Source organism: Ceratotherium simum, unplaced genomic scaffold, assembly GCF_057802395.1.
Source record: "Ceratotherium simum simum isolate JZ-2026a unplaced genomic scaffold, ASM5780239v1 HiC_scaffold_43, whole genome shotgun sequence".
Taxonomy (NCBI): Eukaryota; Metazoa; Chordata; class Mammalia; order Perissodactyla; family Rhinocerotidae; genus Ceratotherium; species Ceratotherium simum.
Window position 1 is genome coordinate 9116226 of NW_028261259.1, and position 20238 is coordinate 9136463.

General features: G+C 39.8%; 2 long non-coding RNA genes across 12 annotated transcripts in view; one reads left to right on the forward strand and one right to left on the reverse strand.

Moving 5' to 3' along the window:
• The first annotated feature begins 1062 nt into the window (after positions 1 to 1062).
• Positions 1063 to 12216, forward strand: LOC147911565 (uncharacterized). Of its 2 annotated transcripts, XR_015551135.1 has the most exons (3): positions 1063 to 2917; positions 9747 to 9794; positions 12140 to 12216. It is a non-coding gene; the product is annotated as an uncharacterized LOC147911565 (long non-coding RNA). The 2 variants fall into 2 exon arrangements; XR_015551134.1 differs by lacking the exons at positions 9747 to 9794; positions 12140 to 12216 and adding an exon at positions 7740 to 8619 and having other exon boundaries at positions 1063 to 3261.
• Positions 12217 to 16453: 4237 nt separating this feature from the next.
• LOC147911566 (uncharacterized) overlaps positions 16454 to 20238 on the reverse strand; it is a 33689-nt gene continuing 29904 nt past the window's right edge. For 3 of the 10 annotated variants that reach the window (XR_015550990.1, XR_015550992.1, XR_015550986.1), the window contains 2 exons: positions 19810 to 19974; positions 18104 to 18477 (listed from right to left, as the gene is read on the reverse strand). This is a non-coding gene — a long non-coding RNA (uncharacterized LOC147911566). Of the gene's footprint in view, positions 18072 to 18100; positions 18478 to 19809; positions 19975 to 20238 lie in introns of those variants that run through there. The other 7 variants (XR_015550994.1, XR_015550988.1, XR_015550985.1 and 4 more) reach the window with 5 other exon arrangements.

The following is a 20238-nucleotide window of genomic DNA, read 5'->3' on the forward strand; positions in this document are numbered from 1 at the left end:
ATAATTGTATGCCAACAAATTAGATAACCTAGATGAACTGGACAAACTCTTAGATGGAAACACACTAACAAAATCTACTCAAGAAGAAATAGAAAATCTAAATAGGCTTATAACAAGTTAAGCAATTGAATTAGTAATCAAAAAACTTCCCCTAAAGAAAAGTCCAGGACCAAAGGCTTCACTGGTGAATTCTACCAGACATTTAAAGAATAATTAACACTAATCCTTCATCAACTCTTCCAAAAACAGGTGAGGAAGAAATACTTCTCAACTCATTCTATGAGGCCAGTCCCTAACACTGAAACTAGACAAAGATGTCACAAGAAAAGAAAATTACAGACCAATATTTCTTATGAATATAGATGTAAAAATTTTCAATAAAATACTAACAAACCAAATTCAGCAACATATAAAAGGGATTATACACCATGATCAAGGAGGATTTATCCTAGCAATGCAAAGTCGGTTCAACATATGACAATCAAGTAATGTAATATACCATATTAATAGAATAAAAGACAATCCCTCTGAATAATTATCTCCATAGACACAGAAAAAGCATTTGACAAAATCCAACGTGTTCATGATAAGAAAAAAACACTCAACAAACTAGGAATAGAAGGGAACTCCCTCAACTTGACAAAATGCATCTAAGAAAAACCCACAGCTAACATCACAGTCAGCGGTGAAAGATTGAAAGCTCTCTCCCATGATTCAGATTAACACAAGAATGTCTGCTCTCATCACTTCTATTTAACACTGTACTGCAGATTCTAGCCAGGAAACATGACAAGAAAAAGAAACGAAAGGCATCTAAACTGCAAAGGAAAAGTAGTCACGTGCTGAATAATGATGTTTCAGTCGATGACGGACTGCACATATGACGGCAGTTCCAAAAGACTAGTACCGTACAGCCTAGGTGTGTAGTAGGCTATACCACCTAGATTTGTGTAAGTACACTCTCTGATGTTCGCACAACAGTGAAACTGCCTAACAATGCATTCCTCAAAACATATCCCCATCGTTAAGTGACGCATCACTGTAAATCTATCTCTCTTTGAAGATAACGTGATCTTATATAAAGGACTCCACAAGGAACAAACAGAGCCAATAAACAAGTTCTGCAAGGTTGTAGGATACAAGATCAACATATAAATAGAAATAACGTACTTCTATACATTAGCAATAAACAACCTGAAATTGACATCAGAAAACAATTCCATTTACAATAGCATCAAAAAGAATAAAATACAACAGAATAAATTTAACAAAGAAGTGCAAGACAAATACACTGAAAACTATAAAACACTGAAGAAAGAAATTAAAGAAGACCTAAACAAATGGAAACACATTCTGTGTACAAGCAATGTAAGACTTAATATTGATACGACAACAATACTCCTAAACTGATCTACAGATTCAAAGCTATCTCTATCAAAATCCCAGCTGGCATTTTTGCAGAAATTGACAAGCTGATACTAAAATTCATGTGGAAATACAAGGGACCTAGAATAACCAAAAAAATCTTCCAAAGAAGTACAAAGTTGGAGGACTCACACTTCCCAATTTCAAAACTTACTACAAAACTAGAGTAATTCTAGTCTGTACTGGTATAAGGACAGACATACAGATGAATGAAACAGAACTGAGAGTCCAGAAATAAATCCATGCATCTAAGTCAATTGATTTTTAAGACATCATCTTTTTAGAGCAATTTTAGGTTCAAGGCTAGAAGGGGCTGGAATTGGTTATTTCCTTTTCTCCACATAGAAGCCTAGGGCCTTCTGGAGTTGGGTATTTCCCTTCCCCTAGATCAGTTAGGCTCTGGTTAAATAGCTTCTCCTGAGGGCAGATACTGCTAAGAACAGAATGCTCTAGTGCATTTCAAAAATGGTTCCTTTCCCCATTCCTCTACCTGAATTATGAGGGAATTTTTCTCCGATGTTCACTGTGAGGACCTGTAAACTCACAAAAGAGGGGAGTCTCCCTATGACTAGTCCCCCTGGAGTTTTTAATCTCTTGAACCTATTTACACTGAGCCTCCAGCAATTTGTCAGTTACAGTTGCGGTTTCTCTCCCTCAGCACTGGTTATTGTAGGGGTTTCAGCTCTGTTCCGGTAAGTTGTGATTTCTCTATGCACCTGGCGGTCCCTCCAATTTTAGGAGTAGTGGACTGCTCTATGATCTCACTTCTCTGACAGACTGAAGAAGAGTTGCTGATTTTTTGGTTTGTTTGTGTTTTTACTTGTTAGGATGGAGTGGTGACTTCTAAGTTTCTTACTTGTTGGACTGGCAAAGAGACTATATTGCAATTTTAACAGCTGCATATTATCCTGTTCTATAGATGCACCATAATTTATTTAACCAGTCTCATTTTGATGGACCTTGGTTTGTTTCCCACCACCTACCACTGCAAACCATGCTGCAACAATATTCTTGAGTGTCTGTCTATCTGCAAATGTGACAATATGAGTGGGACAGCTTCCTAGAAATAAAATTGTTGGGTCAAGATTGCCTTATAGGATATTGCAATTTCACCATCCAAAGAGGCCATTACGTCATTCCTAAGCGTTTTCCATTATACCATATGGTTTAATTAGCAAAATTATATTACTCAACATTCTGATTTATCAGTATGAACAGTATTTGTGATACAATGTGTCTTCTATTCCTTTTGTAACTGAAAAGCTGATATAATAACAAAGACAAATTTTAAAACAGGCAAAAATCACCTATTCCCAGTACCCTAATGTAACAACTGCTTTCACTTTTCCTGTTCTCAAATAGTTCTTTATGAAGACGGCTCCAGCGACGTGCTGCTGTGCCTGAGCCTCAGCTGGCTGCACGTGAGGACGCAGAGCAGGCACACAACAGCGGCCATTTAGTGAAGACCTGAGGCACATCAGCGACCAGACTCGTGAGTTTGGAAGGCCTTGGATATTCCACTTTCAGGACCCATTTAGGGAGTGCTGATGAACCAATACCAGAGAAATTACTAACCCAGCTCAGGGAGTACCCAGCAGTCCCTCCCTCTTTGTTGGTCTGTTAAAGGCCAAGACATAAAGCAAAGGTGTAGGCCTGTCTCAGAGGTGAGAAAGCCACCTGGGAGGGCCAAAGGAAGTGCCTTGAGTTACTCCTTGCAACCAGTAGTTCTCAAACTCCTCTGACCCACTAAGAGAGGCAGAAGACTCCAGGCCCATTTGCACTGGACAAAGAATGCAGAGAGCCAAGAACTGGAGAGAAACAACAAGAGTCTAAACGGTAACCTGTGCGATCAACAAAAGTAGCACAAAACCATGATTTAACTTACAGTAAACGCTTCCGTAACCACAGGAACTGAAAACAATGACCAATTCAAAAAAGCACTGTTAACAGTGGGTACTTCCTAAAAACAGGAGAAGTTACAATTCTCTGTGATAGCAAGTAGTTATTAAGTGCCATTTTGCCAAGAATTCCAGACTTTTTAGAATATGGAACTCTGGGTCCTCAACAAACTCTAGTAATACACTAATTAATGAGAACGTTATATTTTAGTGGCATGTAATAAATCAGGAGTTATAAAAAGATTACCCTTAATTATGCATAAAAATCAGTCTGCTGCATTATTCCCCCATAAGGATCAAAGGAGGCAGCTTGTATTTGAGGATCTCCTGAGACCCAATAGGAATAAATAGAAAATTATTTAGGAGACTCAATAAGGAAAAAAGTTCTACTTTTTTGGAGGGGGAGAGGGGTAACTTTTTATTTTGATATAACTTCAAACTTACAGAAAAGTTGCAAGAATCATACAAGAAACTTCCCTAATACTCTTTAGCTGGATTTAACAATTGTTTATGTTTTGCCCCATTTGTTTTATCATTCTCTCTCCCTCTACATACATGCATGTGAGTATGTTTATATATATGCATACTATTTTTTCCTGAACCATTTGAAGGTAAGTTACAGACATCTTCCCTCTCTCTCCCTAAACAGTTCAGTATGTATTTCCAAATGTCCACAGGGACATTCTCTTTCATGAGCAGAGTTCAATGATTAAAATCAGGAAATTTTACATTGATACAATCTTATTTTTCATTCCACAGTCCACATTCAGATTTTGTCAATTGGCCCAATAATCTCCTTTGTAGCCAACTTTTCTCCAGGTTCAGGATCCAATCTAGGGTCATGTCTCTTAAATTTCTTTTAATCTGGAACAGCTCCTCAGTCTGTCTTTGTCATTCTTGACCTTGACATCTTTTTAAGAATATAGGCTGGCTACTTTGTAGACTGTCTCTCAATATGTGTTTGACTGATGTTTCCTCATGGTTACATTCTGGTTATGCATTTTTGGCAGGAAGACCACAGAAGTGTGTTTCTAGTTTTCAAGTGACAGGAATAATACTTTCATAAAATACGTTTTTTTTTTTCTTTTGTGAGGAAGATGGGCCCTGAGTTAACATCTGCCAATCCTCCTCTTTTTGCTGAGGAAGACTGGCCCTGGGCTAACGTCCATGTCCATCCTCCTCCACTTTATATGGGATGCCACCACAGCATGGCTTGACAAGCGGTGCGTCGGTGCGCGCCCGGGGTCCGAACCAGCAAACCCTGGGCCACTGCAGCAGAGCGCGCGCACTTAACCGCTTGTGCCACCGGGCCAGCCCCGATAAACTAAGTTTATTGGGAGGGAAATTAACTTCCAATCTTTCTCCTATCAAACAAAATAGTTAGAAATATTCCCTTAAAAACTTGGCTTAAAAAAACAAAAAACAAGACTGACAACAATGTAATATCATTTTATACCCATGACATTAAATTTTTTTAAATTAAAATCATAACACTCAATCCTGGACTGGGTCCTGGAGCAGCAAAGAGGCATTAATAGAAAACTGGTGAAATCTGAATAAAGTCTGGAGTTTAGTCAATAGCGATGTACCTATGTTGGTTTCCTAGGTTTGACAAGTGTGGCACTATAATGTAAGAGGTTAACAATGGCGGACACTGAGCAAGGGATTCAAGGGAAATCTTGATATTATCTTTGCAGCTTTTCTGCAAACCTGAAATTATTCTAGAATGAAAAGTTCACTTAAAAAATTATAACCCCCAGTACTGATGAATGATAGGGAAAATAGAAGCTCTTGCATTCTTGGTAGCAGAATAAACAGGCAGAATCCTCTTGGAAAAGAGTCAGACATAAGGGTCCTAAATATCCTTGTTGCCTTTGATTCTATAATTCTACATGGAAACATTGTAAGGAAATAAACCTAACAGAAAAAAAAGCTACGTGGACAAACAAGTTCATTTGCAGCATTACTTATAATCATGAAAAGTTGGAAGCGACCTATACGACAACAAAATAGGCAAGATTAGGAAGTCATAAAAATGAGGCAAATGAAGACTATGTCACATCAAGGGAAATGCTTAAATATGGTAAATGAAAAAAAAATTATATATTCAGTATGCTTATACCTATGTAAAGATCAATCTAAACACAGGAAAAAGAAATTACCCAAAATCTGTTTGTACAGGATTATGCCAGGAAAATGAACATTGTCTTCTTGGCTTTTTTTCCCCCAATTTAACAAATTTAACCTGTTAAAAACAGTTTTATTGAGACATAATTCACAGATCATACAATTCATACTATAAAGTATATAGTTCAGCAGTTTTTTAGTTTATTCACAAAGCTGTGCCACTATCACCACAATCAATTTTAGAACATTTTCATCATTCCAGAAAGAAACTCCATACCCTTTAGCAATCACTCCCCATCCTCCCCAACCTCCAGCCCTAGCAACCACTCACCTTCTGTCTCTAAAGATTTGCCTCTTCTGGACATTTCATATCAATGGAATTATACAATAGGTGTAATAGGTGGTCTTTTTTGAGTGGCTTTTTTCTTTTTCTTTTTTTTGGTGAGGAAGATCGGCCCTGAGCTAACATCTGTTGCCAATCTTCCTCTTTTTGCTGAGGAAGATTAGCCCTGAGTTAACATCTGTCCCCATCTTCCTCTGTTTTGTATATGGGATGCCACCATAGCATGGCTTGATGAGCAGTGCGTAGGTCTGTGCCTGGGATCCAAACCTGTGAACCCGGCGCCGCCAAAGCGGAGCGCGTGTACTTAAGCGCTACACCCCTGGGCCAGCCCCTGACTGGCTTCTTTCACTCAGCATAACGTTTTCAAGGTTTATCCACGCTGTAGCAGTTATAAGTACTTCCGTTTAATGGCCAAATAATATTCCATTGCATGGATATACCACATTTTGTTTCTCCATTTATCAGATGATGGACATTTGAGTTGTTTCCACTTTTTGGCTGTTATGAATACTGCTGCTTTGAAATTTGCACATAAGATTTTGTGTGCATATGTTTTTACCTCTCTTGAGTATGTACCTAGGTGTGGAGGTGCTGGGTCATATGGTAACTATGTTGAACATTCTGAGAAACTGCCAAACTGTTTTCCAAAGTGGCTGTACCATTTTACATTCCCACCAGCAATACTTTAAACTTTTATAACAAAAAATGTACAAGAAATCTGCAAAAATTAACTCCTGCTCACCATAAGGTAATGCTACATTTGAACGGGCTCAACATTCGCAAAGTAAAATATTGGCTCTAGTAAAATACAAGCTGGGCTTTTGCAGGTTGGCAGATTTCCCACTTGCCGAGAACAGGCACAAAGACAGGTGTCTCTCTTCTTTTTTAAAATAGTCTGTCAGTTTGTTTGCTTAGCAACAGGAAATAGGGTGGTCTTGAATCTTAAAATTCTGAACATAATTATATGTCTTCTCAAAGCAGTTTCTGAACCAGGGAAGCTGAAGAGAGAATGTCACGTTTCACATTATTGTTGACACTAGAATAATAGTAGGAATTGACAGGTTTTTGAGAGACAGATGTTATTGCTGAAAGAAGGATCGTGTATCAGAATTTAAGGATCTGACATAATGATCAACTTTTTTACGCCTTCCTATTACTTTCTGTAGTTGAGTGCTTGAGGTAAATCTATAATCAAAGATTTTAGTTCAGTTCTTCCTTTTCCTGTCACAGTTACCCATCTGCAATTTCTTAAAAAATATTGAGAGTTGGGGAACGTGATAGCAAAGCAAACAAACACAACTGAAAATACTTATTAAGGAACAGAAGGTAACTTCTTCAATCAGGCATTCCTCTTTGCTGGAGGAAAAGAGGGGACATACATAAGGAGATATCAGCAAGTTTAGAATTATTGTAATGATGTCTCGGTTAATAATTACTAACCGGAATTTTCAAAGCAAGAGGATCTTGACCACTACTGTACTTTGAAAAAATATTTGTTATACTTCGTTTTACAATATGCTGAGGAAATTTTAATTTTTTCTTAATATATTTTTCCCCAGACAAGGGAATTGGGAAGCATCAAGGTGAATGTAGAATGGAAACAGAGCTGTCAGACTAAATTTTCAGCTTTTCACACAGTATAATTATCACTTTTTAGTTTCCACATAAACAAGTCCTTAAATTACATTAAGAAGATTTCAAAAATATCCCTTAATAGAAACTTACATATAACAATCCTGAAGGAATTATTTTACTTTACCATGTGTTATAAACTGAATTGTGCTGGCCCCAAATTCTTATGTTGAAGCTCCAATCCCCAATGTGACAGGGCCTTTAGGGAGGTCATTAAGGTTAAATGAGGTCATAAGGGTGGAGCCCTAATCTGATAGGACTGGTGTCCTTAGAAGAGGAAGAGACAGCAGAGATCGCTCTCTCTCCACGCACAGGCACAGAGGAGAGGCCATATGAGGACACAGAAGAGGGTGGCCACATGCAACACAAGGAGAGAGTCCTCACCAGAAACCAACCCTGCTGGCACCGTGCTCTTGGACTTCCAGCCTCCAGAAGAGGGAGAAAATACATTTCTGTTGTTTAAGCCACCCAGTTTGTAGTATTTTGTTATGGCAGCCTGAGCCAACTAAGACACTACACCAATGTGATTTGTAACTGTTCTTTCCTTTTTGCCACTGTGATAGATTATAGACACAACCAAATTTTCTCAACTGAGGCCACAAAGAGATGTCTCTGGCCGCTAAATCCAATAGTCATTGGAACTATCTAAATTTTAAAATGAATCCACTAAATTTAGGCTCCAAAGGATGTATTCTAAGTTATTTTGTAGGATAAATCACTATAAAATCAATATTTTATGAGTTGTTACCACCAGGGGGCTTTACCTCCCATTTCTTTAATTCATAGCTAGCCTCTCTATCCCCATAGCTGGCCTCTCCACTATCCTAGATCAGCGGCAAGAAGCCAGGACCAAAGTATGGCTAACCTAGTGACGAACAAAGATGGTGATGATGGTGACAGTGGTAAGAGTGGTGGTAACAAGATCAGTGAACATTTGTCAAGCACTTACCAGATGTCAAGCAGATATCTATTACCTTTTTTAATCTTCAAAACAACCATTATTATTATCCCCACTCTTACAAGATTTAGCAAGGTTGAACAATTTGCTCTCTGTCACAGGATTCAAACCCAGACACAAGCACTCCAGTGCCCATTTCTTATGCTACAATTCTCAAAACTGAATCATTTAAACTCAAATTGTGTTACTGAACCATAGCTTTTTTGAAAAAATAAATAAAAATCCCTAATAATGAATCTGAAGTCTATGTCTAATTTCTTACTAAATACAACCAGTACAAAACCAGATCTACTAAAATAGACTCTAAATGGAACTTGTACCTGATAAATAAAACCAAGTCCCTGTAGGGTAAATGGGAAGAGTAGAAAAGCAGGCAGAAGCTTCAGGAGAAATTCAGCATTCCTAAATTGTACCAGTAGGTGATTTTCAAAAAATGATGGAACATTTTTTGTTCAACATTTTCCTCAATACCTCTAGGCCAAAGCAACTGCCTTCATCAAAACAATACAAGTTAAGTCTTGGTTTCAAGTAAAGAACAGAAGCTTAACAAGTGTCTGAGAATATGAAGGCAACAGCTCATTCTTTTATAATACAATTTAATATGCCCTGTATCTGCTCGAAAATTCCCAAATAGGGTGACTCAGGATATAACTATGTCTCTTAGAGTTCCCCGTTCACTAAAGAATTACCACAGAGAGACAGAACACCAACTCCATTTTCTAATTCTGAGAGACCTGAGTAAAGATAAAAGCAACTCATACTCTACCACAATTAAAAAAGCAATCTCATCCACAGGCAGGCTCCTTTTTCCTAAAATGGATTAACCACCTGTCCATTCCTTCCTCATATATTTAATTTTTTTTTCACTATATTAACATTATTAAATTAACTAGAGCTTCTATCCCTAGAGCATAGATTACCAAAAGTTGGATTGCTGGGATAAAGTATATATGGCTATTAACTGTGATGGTTATTGCTAGATTCCTTTCCAAAAAAAGTTCTAGGCACTAACACTTTTTTTCAGACTATATGAAGCAGGCTGTCCTTTTCTACTAATACAGTATTTCATAGACTATAAGTACACAAAGTTTGGAAAGTCTTCTAAAGAACAAGAAATCAATATTTGTTCTCCTGTGGAGGCTTCTGTAATCCCTTGTACTATCAAAAGGAGAAAAGAAACTGTTACTCACAAAATTTATCTGCCTCATGCAAAATCGCTTATGTTTCCTTTTCCCATTCTCGTTCACTTTTCCTCTCTTCCCCATCACTCCACTGTAAGATGTGCACCCATATGTATGAACGCAGCTTTCTCACCTGTAAGAGCCTTGACACCTAACACACTTGTCCCATAATTTCACCACAGAGAAGGCGAAAGGAACGATAGTTGGGGAGCCAAACATTTCCACAAAAGGTAAGACTTTATTGTTATTTTCTTTCTTGACTACGAGAGAAGCTAAATCCTTTAAAGAAAGGCTCCCTCTCATCATTTTCCTAAGTGAAATCTTTCTTCCAGTAACTGAAAAGTGAGTAGATATATTTATTAATTAAGGCTCTGAACCAGTCTGCTGAGATTTGCTCTTCTACCGACCAGTTGTGTGACCTGGGAACAAGTTACCTAACTTCTTTGGCCTCTGTTTCTTAATCTGTAAAATGGGTACAAAAATAGTTCTTACTTTGTAAGGTTGTTACAATGAGTGTGTGTATATGTTTATGTTTGTGTGTATATTTATAAATATTTATATACACACATATATAAAGACCTTAGTACCTGAAACACAGTAAGACCAATGTAAGTGTTAGCTGTAAATCTGAGCCACATTCCCCACTACCCACCTGGAAGGCACCCCTAAAAGGAAGCAGGATGTGGAGAGTTCAAACTTCATTTGCCCTCTAACTCCATGTGAAATGGGAGGCATGCACACCTGGCTCAAAGAGAACAGCTGTCTCCTCTCCCTCTTTGAAGTCAGCAGGCCATTCTCATTCACCAGGTGTAGCAGGGGAAGGGGCCCTGGGCCCTGCCCCACGGGAGCTCATGGTCTAGCGAGCCTGGAGAGAAGAGCAGTTACTACCGTCTCCTGAAAACAGGTCTGCAGATCTAGTTTTAGGGCCCGGACTTGAAAAACTGTTTGTGTATTCAGTTTAATTTCTAATTGTTTTCTGAATAGAAACACACATGAATTAAAAGCTATTAAGATAAAAGAGGTCCAGCTGAACACAGAGAGACTACCTTTTCACTTGTCATCGCTCTGGGTCAAATGAAGTCACATCTTTGAGGATGGCAGAGCTGAGGGGTCACCATCCCCATGAAGGCACAATGGCTTGGTATTAGAAACCTGGGCAACTGCTCAGAGCCCCACATTAGGGAGATTCTTGTGCACTGTGTATAACTGAGCAGTGATTCAAGGGGACTGTTGGTGAAGGAAGCACTGTGGGCTAGCAAGGATAAGAAACTGAGGCTTATACAGACAACTTTAAGTAAGAACCCAACTCCTTCACCCCCTTCCCCTACTGTTCTTTCCTGTAGCAAGTATGACAGGGCCAGGCCCATATCCCTGGGGCCCTCACCACCCCAGTACATGCCCACAGTGTCCTCCTACAAGCACCCATGCCTCCTGGCCTGAGCAATTCCCTTGCTGCTGAGCAGCTGCCAGAAGTGGAGCCAGGCACAACACTCAGTCAGTGACAGACGGGAGGGGAAGGGTAAACGCCTCCCTTTCCCACCCCCGTGTGCAATAACACTGAGGCATGTTCTACAGTCTTCCAAGGTTCCGTAAGGGGACTGAGCTCCACCTGCTCACAGAGGTAACCTACTCAGTCACACTCTTTATCGGCCCTGTCACTTTCCTTTCTCCTCTATCTGGGATTTTTGGGACCACCTCCTACATACACTACTTATACTCAAATCCTTGTCTCAGGATCTGCTTCCCGGCAATTCCAACCTAAGTCATTTCTTCTTTAAATATGGGCACTTCAGGATAGTCTTATGACTCCTTTCCCCTTGCCAGGATGTTTATTTTAACCAAGTGTCCCCTCCAGAACACGGGTCACTTCACCCCTTGGAGATAAGCCTGGGCTCTACAGTGGCTGCCTTGGTCTTATGAATACTACTCAGATCCTGGGAGCTGCAGGCTGTCCTCTCAGGATGGAACTCTTCCCACCGTGTAACGCTGGGGTGTCTTTGTCTGGTGCCTCTCCTGCCGTGGGGCTTCTTCCGCTCACAGCTCCACCACCTCTCCTGACATGGCTCAAATCCACAGCCAAAGCCACTGCACACTAGGCACACATCTGTCTTCTTGCTTGAAGTTTTCTTCAGTGGAGCTTGAAGGTATTTCTTCTCTCCAAAAAAGCCAACTCAAATGGATGCTCCTTTTATTGGAAATGTGAGCAGTTTAGAGATGGGCACTCTGCTTTTCATGGCTCACCTGATTCAGCTGGAATATCACAGCACTAAGGGAGACCATTTCACTAGCTCCCAGAGTTAGATAAAAATGCAGAATCTAAATAAATAATTGAAATATTTCACATGATGTAGCTAGGATGTTTTTATCTGGTCAGGAATTCCTCCCAACTTTTGAAGAGCCTTTCACCCATGCTCACTTATAAGGCACTGCAGCAAGATGGCTAACAGTATGGCTGCTGAGGCCAAATGGTCAGGGTTTGATTTTTGCCTCTACCTAGCTGTACAGTCTTAGACAAGTTAACTTACCCCTCTGAGCCTCCCTATAAAATAAGGATAACAACAGTATCTACCTCCAGGATTGCTGAGAAGATTAAACAAGTGGGCCCTCAATTCAGTGACTGGCATCCTTATAAGAAGAGATGAGGACACAGAGACATGGACGGAAAAAGATCATGTGAAAGACGTAGGCAGAGATTGGAGATCTGCTGCCACAAGACAGGGAAGCAGGAACCACCAGGAGCTGGAAGAGGTGAGGGAGGATTCTCTGTTGTTGGTAAACTGTGTGTCAATTGTAGGGCTCTCCCTTTGTTCTCACTCAAACCATAAAACCTAACAGTACCTTGTCTTAAAAATTCTGATTATCATGTGGCTTATCATATGGCTGTCCTGAATATCATGGACCATGCCCGATGCCATCATTTAAATTTCTCAGGTCCACAGTTATCACCCCTGAACTCCTTCATTTTTCATTGTAACTCACTGAAATCATAGTCTCCATCTAAGAATGAGTAAGGAATAATTTTAAATGTATGGGAGAGAAAACCCAGCTAAATTTAACTTAAAATAATTTAACAATATAAGAAGAAGGAAAAAAAGATTCGATGAGGGAAGAAATCAGCTCTTGGTAACGAGACTTGAGGAGTAGATTGTGTCCAGGCACAGAGATGCAGCATACAAATGAGGGGGCAGGTCTTGTCCTGACCGTCCCTGATGCCCATCCCTACTCTGCTCTCCTCCCAGGTGGTCTCAAACCCAGTCAGTGGCTCCTACACTGTGACCTCGCTCAGCTCCACTCCCCAGAACTCCAGATCTGGCAAGTAAGAACCCCGTGTATACCCGGCTCCTCCTCCTGTTCCATAAAGGGTCCTGTGCCTGGATCCTGTTGGACCAGAGAGGGCCATTTGACACCCCATTGCTAGGACATTGGGGATTTGGAATATGCAGATTAGCTCACACTGAGGAGTTAGAACACCTAGTCCTAGGGAGGAGTCAGCCCCACACCAAAGCTGTGTGCTCTGGGAGGGAACCATCACTGTGTTAAATCCAGAGGCCGTTGTCAGGAGGCACAAGGCACAGCTGTCCACCTCCACTCCCTCTCTGCCCTTCCGTTTCTCAGTCACTCTTTGACCCTCTGAAATAGGCTTCTTTCCCCATGACTGCTAAGACTGCTCTATCAAAGCTCTTCAAGAAAGTCCAGAAAATTCCAGATCCTTCCAAAACCACCTCAGTCCTTTTCCTTCCTGACCCAATGAGAGATCCCCCCATCTCACTTCTGTAACTTGACCCTTTTTGGTTAATTTCAGGTGTCAACTTGACAGAGCTAAGGGATGCCCAGAAAGCTAGTTAAGCATCATTTCTGGATGTGTTCACACGGCTGTTTGTGGAAGAGATTAGCATTCAATTCCATAGACTATGTAAAGAGGCCCACCCTCACCAGTCTGCGACCTGATACTACCACAAATACGCAGGCAAAAGATAAGTTCATTAAATACCATAAGAAACTACAGTAACAATTCAGAGCAGAAGGAAATGACAAATCTCCAGAAACCAACCTTGAAGTCACAGAAATTTACAATCTAAATAACAGAGAATTCAAAATAACTGTCATAAAGAAACTCACCAAGTTACAAGAATGTTCAGACAGTTCAATGAACTCAGGAATAAAATTAATGACGAAAAGGAATACTTCATCAAAGAGACTGAAACTATTAAAAAAAAAAGCAGAAATTCTGGATATAAAGAACATAATTAATGAGATAAAAAAGAATCTAGAATCCTTACAAAATAGAGCTGATATCATGGTTGAAAGAATAAGTGATTTAGAGGATAGAAATATAGAAATGCTTCCAGTGGACGAGGAGAAAGGACTCAGATTTTTAGAAAATGAAGGAATTCTTGGAGAAATATATGACGCAATTATAAAAGCAACCTAAGAATTATACATATTCCAGAGGCAGAAAAGAGGGAGAAAGGAGCAGAGAGCTTGTTCAAAGAAATAATAGCTGAGAACTTCCCAACCCTGGGCAAGAACCGGACTTACAAATACATGAAGCCAACAGAACGCCTAATTACATCAATGCTTAAAGACCTTCTCCAAGGCGTATAATAGTAAAATTGGCAAAAGACAATGACAAAGAAAAAATCTGAAGGGAAGCAAGACAGAAGAAAATAACCTACAAAGGAACCCCTATCAGGCTTTCAGCATATTTCTTGGCAGAAACTTTACAGGCAAGGAAAGAATGGAATGATATATTAAAAATACTGAAAGAAAAAAACTTTCAGCCAAGAATACTCTATCCAGTGAAATGATCCTTATGATACAATGGAGAAATAAAAGTTTTCCCAGATAAACAAAGGCTGAGGGAGTTCATCGCCACGAGATCTCCCATACAAGCAATGATCAAGAACGCCCTCATACCTGAAAGAAAAAGAAGGCAAATGTCAACAAAGCTTTGATCAAAGAGATAAATAGACAAAATCAGAAAGCTACAGCTCTGTTTCACAACAGGGTATACTTAATTATACTTATAATTTAAAAGAAGAAGGGAAGGAAGGCATCAAAAGTAACTATAAACACTTCAACTTAGTCACAACCGCACAACACAAAAATGAATAACTTGTGACAACAATAACTCAGAAGGAGAAGAGGAAAGGGATGGAACCTGCTTAGGCTAATGGAGATAAGAGGCTATCAGAAGATGGACTGTCTCATCTATGAGATCTTCATACAAACCTCACAGTAACCAGCAAACAAAAAATCAGAGCAGAGCCATAGATCGTAAAAATAGAGAAAACTGCCACAGAAAACCGCCAAAATGAAATGGTAGTCAGAAACACAAAGGAAGAGGAACAATGGAAATATAGATTAGGTGGGATTAAGCCCTCATGTATCAATAATCACTCTAAATGTAAATCGATTGAATTCTCCAATCAACACACACAGAGTGGTGGGGTGGATTAGAAAAGAAGACCCAACGATATGCTGCTGCCAGGAAACACATATCAGCTCTAAAAACAAACAGGCTCAGAATGAAGGGATGGAAGACAATACTCCAAGAAAATGGCAAATAAAAGAAAGTAGGTGTTGCCATACTTATATCAGACAAAGCAGACTTCAAGATAAAAAAGACTATGGGAGACAAAGAGGGGCAGTATATAATGATAAAGGGGACTTTCCACCAAGAGGACATATCCCATTCAACATAGTACTGGAGGTTTTGTCCAGAGCAATTAGGCTGGAAAAAGAAATAAAAGGAATCCAAATTGGAAAGGAAGAAATGAAACTCTTGCTGTTTGCAGATGACATGATTGTAAATAGAAAAAACCATAAAGGATCCATCAGAAAACTATTAGAAATAATCAACTACTACAGCAAAGTTGCAGAGTACAAAATCAACTTACCACAATCAGTTGCATTTCTACTCTAATAATGAACAGAAAGAGAACTCAAGAATACAATCCCATTTACAATTGCAACAAAAAGAAAAAAGTCTCTAGGGATAAATTTAACCAAAGAGGTTAAAGACCTATACAATGAAAACTATAAGACATTATTGAAAGAAATCAATGATGACCTGAAGTAATGGGAAGATATTCCATGCACATGGATTGGAAGAATAAACACAGTTAAAATGTCCATATTACCTAAAGTAATCTACAGATTCAATGCAATGCCAATCAGAATTCCAATGACATTCTTCATAGAAATAGAACACAGAATCCTAAAATATATATGGAATAACAAAAGACCTCGAACAGCCAAAGCAATCCTGAGAAGAAAGAACAAAGCTGGAGGCATCACAATCGTAACTTGAAAATATATTACATAGTTATAGTAATCAAAATGGCATGGTACTGGCACAAAAGCAGACTCATAGATCAATGGAACAGAACTCAAAGCCCAGAAAGAAAACCACACATCTGTGGTCAGTTAATCTCTGACGAAGAAGCCAAGATCATACAATGGAGAAAGGAAAGTCTCTTCAATAAATGCTGTTGGGAAAACTGGACAGCCACATGCAAAAGAATGAAAGTAGATCATTATCTTCCACCATACACAAAAATTAACTCGAAATGGATAAAAGACTTGAATCTAACACTTGAAACCATAAAACTCCTAGAAGAAAATATATGCAGCACAGTCTTTGACATCGGTCTTAGCATCTTTTCCAATACCATGTCTACTCAGGCAAGGGAAAGAAAAGAAAAAATATACAAATGGGACTACATGAGAGTAAAAGGCTTCTGCAAGGCAAAGGAAATGATGAACAAAACGAAAAGACAGGGCCGGCCCCGAGCCTCAGTGGTTAAGTGTGCGCGCTCCGCTACTGGCGTGGATTCCGGTTCAGATCCCGGACGCGCACAAATGCACTATTTTTCCGACCATGCTGAGGCCGCGTCCCACATACAGCAACTAGAAGAATGTGCAACTATGACATACAACTATCAACTGGGACTTTGGGGGAAAAAAAAGGAGGAGAATTAGCAATAGATGTTAGCTCAGAGCTGGTCTTCCTCAGAAAAAAAGAGGAGGATTAGCACGGATGTTAGCTCAGGGCTGATCTTCTTCACAAAAAAAAAAAAAAAAAAACGAAAAGACAACCCACCAACTGGGAGAGAATATTTGCAAATCATATATCTGACAAGGGGTTAATCTCCAAAATATATAAACAACTCATACAACCCAACAACAAAAAAACAGATAATCCAATCTAAAAATGGGCAGAGGATATGAACAGATATTTTTCCAAAGAAGATATACAGAAGGTCAACAGACACATGAAAAGATGTAAAACATCACTAATTATTAGGGATATTCAAATCAAAACTACAATGAGAGATCACCTTACACCTGTCAGAATGACTATAATACCCAAGACAAAAAATACCAAATGTTGGAAAGGATAAGGAGAAAAGGGTACCCTCACACACTGCTGGTGGGAATGCAAACTGGTGCAGCCACCAGGGACAACACTATGGAAATTTCTCAAAAAATTAAAAATAGAAATAGCATACCTTCCAGTTATCCCACTACTGGGTATTTATCCAAAGAAATGAAATCAACAATTCAAAGAGATTTATGCACCCCTGAGTTCACTGCGGCATTATTCACAATAGCCAAAACACGGAAGCAATCCAAGCGCCCTGCTACAGAGGAATGGATAAAGAAGACGTGGTATGTATTATATACAATGGAGTACTACTCAGCCAGAAAAAAAAGACAAGATCATCGTGTTTGCAACAACCTGGATGGACCTCGAGGGTAGGATGTTAAATGAAATAAGCCAGACAAAAACAAATATGCATGATTTCACTCATACGCAGAAGATAAACATACACAGGGATAAAGAGAACAGATTAGTGGTTACCAGAGGGGATGGGGGCTGGGCATTGAGTGAAAGAGTTAGAGGGGCACATATGCATGGTGATGGATAAAAGTTAGACTACTCGTGGTGAGCACGATGCAGTCTATACAGAAATTCACAAATAATAATGAACACCCGAAATTACACAATGTTAACACCCTTTATAATTTCAATAAAATAATTAAAAAAGAAAAAAAATAATTCATTCTTTTTTATGGTTGAATAATATTCCACTGTGGGGATATACCACACTTTGTGTATCTGTTCACCAGTAGATGGACATTTGGGTTGTTTTCCGTTTTTGTCTAGAATAAATAGGTTGTTATCAACATGTGTGTACAAGTCTGTGTATAGACATATGAGTTTATTTCCCTTGGATGAATTCCTAGGAGAGGAATGGCTGGATAGACGTATGTAATTATTAAAGATGCATCCAAGCTATTTTTCACCAGCACTCGAGGAGAGTTTCAGTGACTTGACATCTTCAACAACACTTGCTAGAGTCAGTCTTTTTAATTTTAGCCATTCTCAAGTGTGGTAGAATCTCATGATGACTGTCACTTACATTTCCCCAATGACTCATGTTGTGAAGGAGAAGGCAAGCCACACACAGACTGGGAGAAAACATCTGCAAAACATATCCCTAGAAAAGGACGTGTATTTATAATATATAAAGAGCTCTTACAACCCAATAGTAAGAAGAAAAGCAACACGTCATGGCTTACCAGGACACAGCAGATCAGGCCTGTGATGAGCACCAGGAGTCCCGCCAAGCAGATGAGGATGAGGGCCCAGAAGGGGAGGTCTGGGGAGACGAGTGCTGGGGTGAGCCACCTCCTGTCATCGCCCCAGGGCTCCTGCTGACCCCACCTTGCCTCAACCGTCCTTGACAAGGGTTGGCCAACTTTCCTCATCATCCAAGACCCTGTGCGCATGGTTCTCTTCGATGAGGCACGGCATCAAGATACTCGCCCCCTACCGTGGGCTGGGGCTTCCTGCAGGTTTACCAGGCTTCTCAGTCAAGGTGTCATCTCTGTTGGGAGAATATTCTGGAAGTGAATGAAACAGAGAATGCATGTGAGTGTGTTTCACTCTTTTTAATAAAACTTTTTAGACACAGAAAAATAAAGGGAACAGTCTCATAAACATCCATCATCTAGATTTAACAATGTACATTCCATCCAATTAAAACAATATTTCATCAATGTATAAATTATTAACACTTGCCACCCTTGATTCATCCCATGTTTTCAATGAAATATTAAAGTCAAGTAGACATCATGATGTTTCACCCCATTTTACTTTCCATCTCTAAAATGTGAGCACACTTTGCTACAAAATCCAAGACTATTATCACAGAACAAAAGTTTAATAAATTAAACCAAATTAATACCTCTGGGCACAGAGGACTGAATTTGAGCTGGACTTTCTTATGACAGCTGGGGGGAGAATGGGTCATCACAGTTGGCAAGCCTATGGGATCTCTCTAAATTCGTAAATTCCCACTCAAAATTGTTCTTCCGTGCCTAGAAACACACCATCCCCTTCTCCTTTATCTATTTGCTTAATATTCATTTTCTAGGATTAACCTACAATGCAATTTCCTGCAGGAAGTCTTGTTTGATTTCTGCCTGCAAGTATGAGTTTGTTCAGATCAAATAATTGATAAGTTTCAATTCTCTATTCTTGTTATTGCCAGCTGCAACATAAACTCCAGGAGGGAGTGGGCATGGGGGGAGGGGTGCAGGTCCCCCTACTTGTGCCTCTACCCAGACAACGTCTTTAAGCTGTGCTGTCTGATATGGAGCAGCAACAGCGGTCTCTTTGCATTAAAATTAATTTTAGTTAAATAAAATAAAAATTCTAACCTCAGTAACATTAAAAATCAGTAACAATAAAGACCAGTCACAATACCATCTTTCGAGCACTCAACAGCCACATGCGGCTATGCACTGGACAGCACAGATATAGAACATTCCACCACTGCAGAAAGTTCTAGTGCATTGGTGCTCATCTAGAGCGGGACTTGGCAAACTATAGCCTGTGGATCAGAAACCACATCCACTCCCAAACCTGTAAGTCTGCTTCACACACAGCTGGAGGCCCTCACTGACCATCTGGCCCAGTGGCTCTCAGTGCAGAGACAAGGAAACAAAAGTCCGGAGAGGGGAGGTGACTAGCTTGAGGTCACAGAGCTGTCTAGGAGAAGGTGAGGGCCTCCCATACTACACTGGTGTCCTTTTCTCTCTCAATGGTGGGTAAAGACTGGGGGACTATGCCACCTCCTGCCAGCCTGAGAAAGTTCAATGTTCTCTCAGCCCCAGGCCTCCAGAGTCCCTAGAAAGGCCTTACTTTCTTCCCCAATGACCAGGGAGCCTTACCATCCCCAAGGACATTCTTTCCGTCCAGGGTAAAGTTCTGCAGCTGGGTACCATTCTGGTCAGCCGCAGGAATTCCTCATAGATGGCAACTCTGTCCAGTCTCTGTGCCAAGGCAGCTGGGTACACAGTGAGTCCACTGCAGTGTGGTTACCATGGGGGACCAACCTGGAAGGACACAAGGGATGAACAAGGGTGTCTGGAATTCTACCGTGATTCTAGATTCCCTAATTCTGGGTCCTGTCCAAGAGAACTTTTTGCAATAATGTCAACATTTGTCTGCGCTACCAAATACACTCATTATTAGCCCCATGTTGTTATCAAGCACTTAAAATGTGGCTAGTGTGTGTGAGTGAGGAACTGAATTTCTCATGTAATTTAATTTAAAGTAATTAATTTATAAATAAATAACCACAGGGAGAACATTTTTGG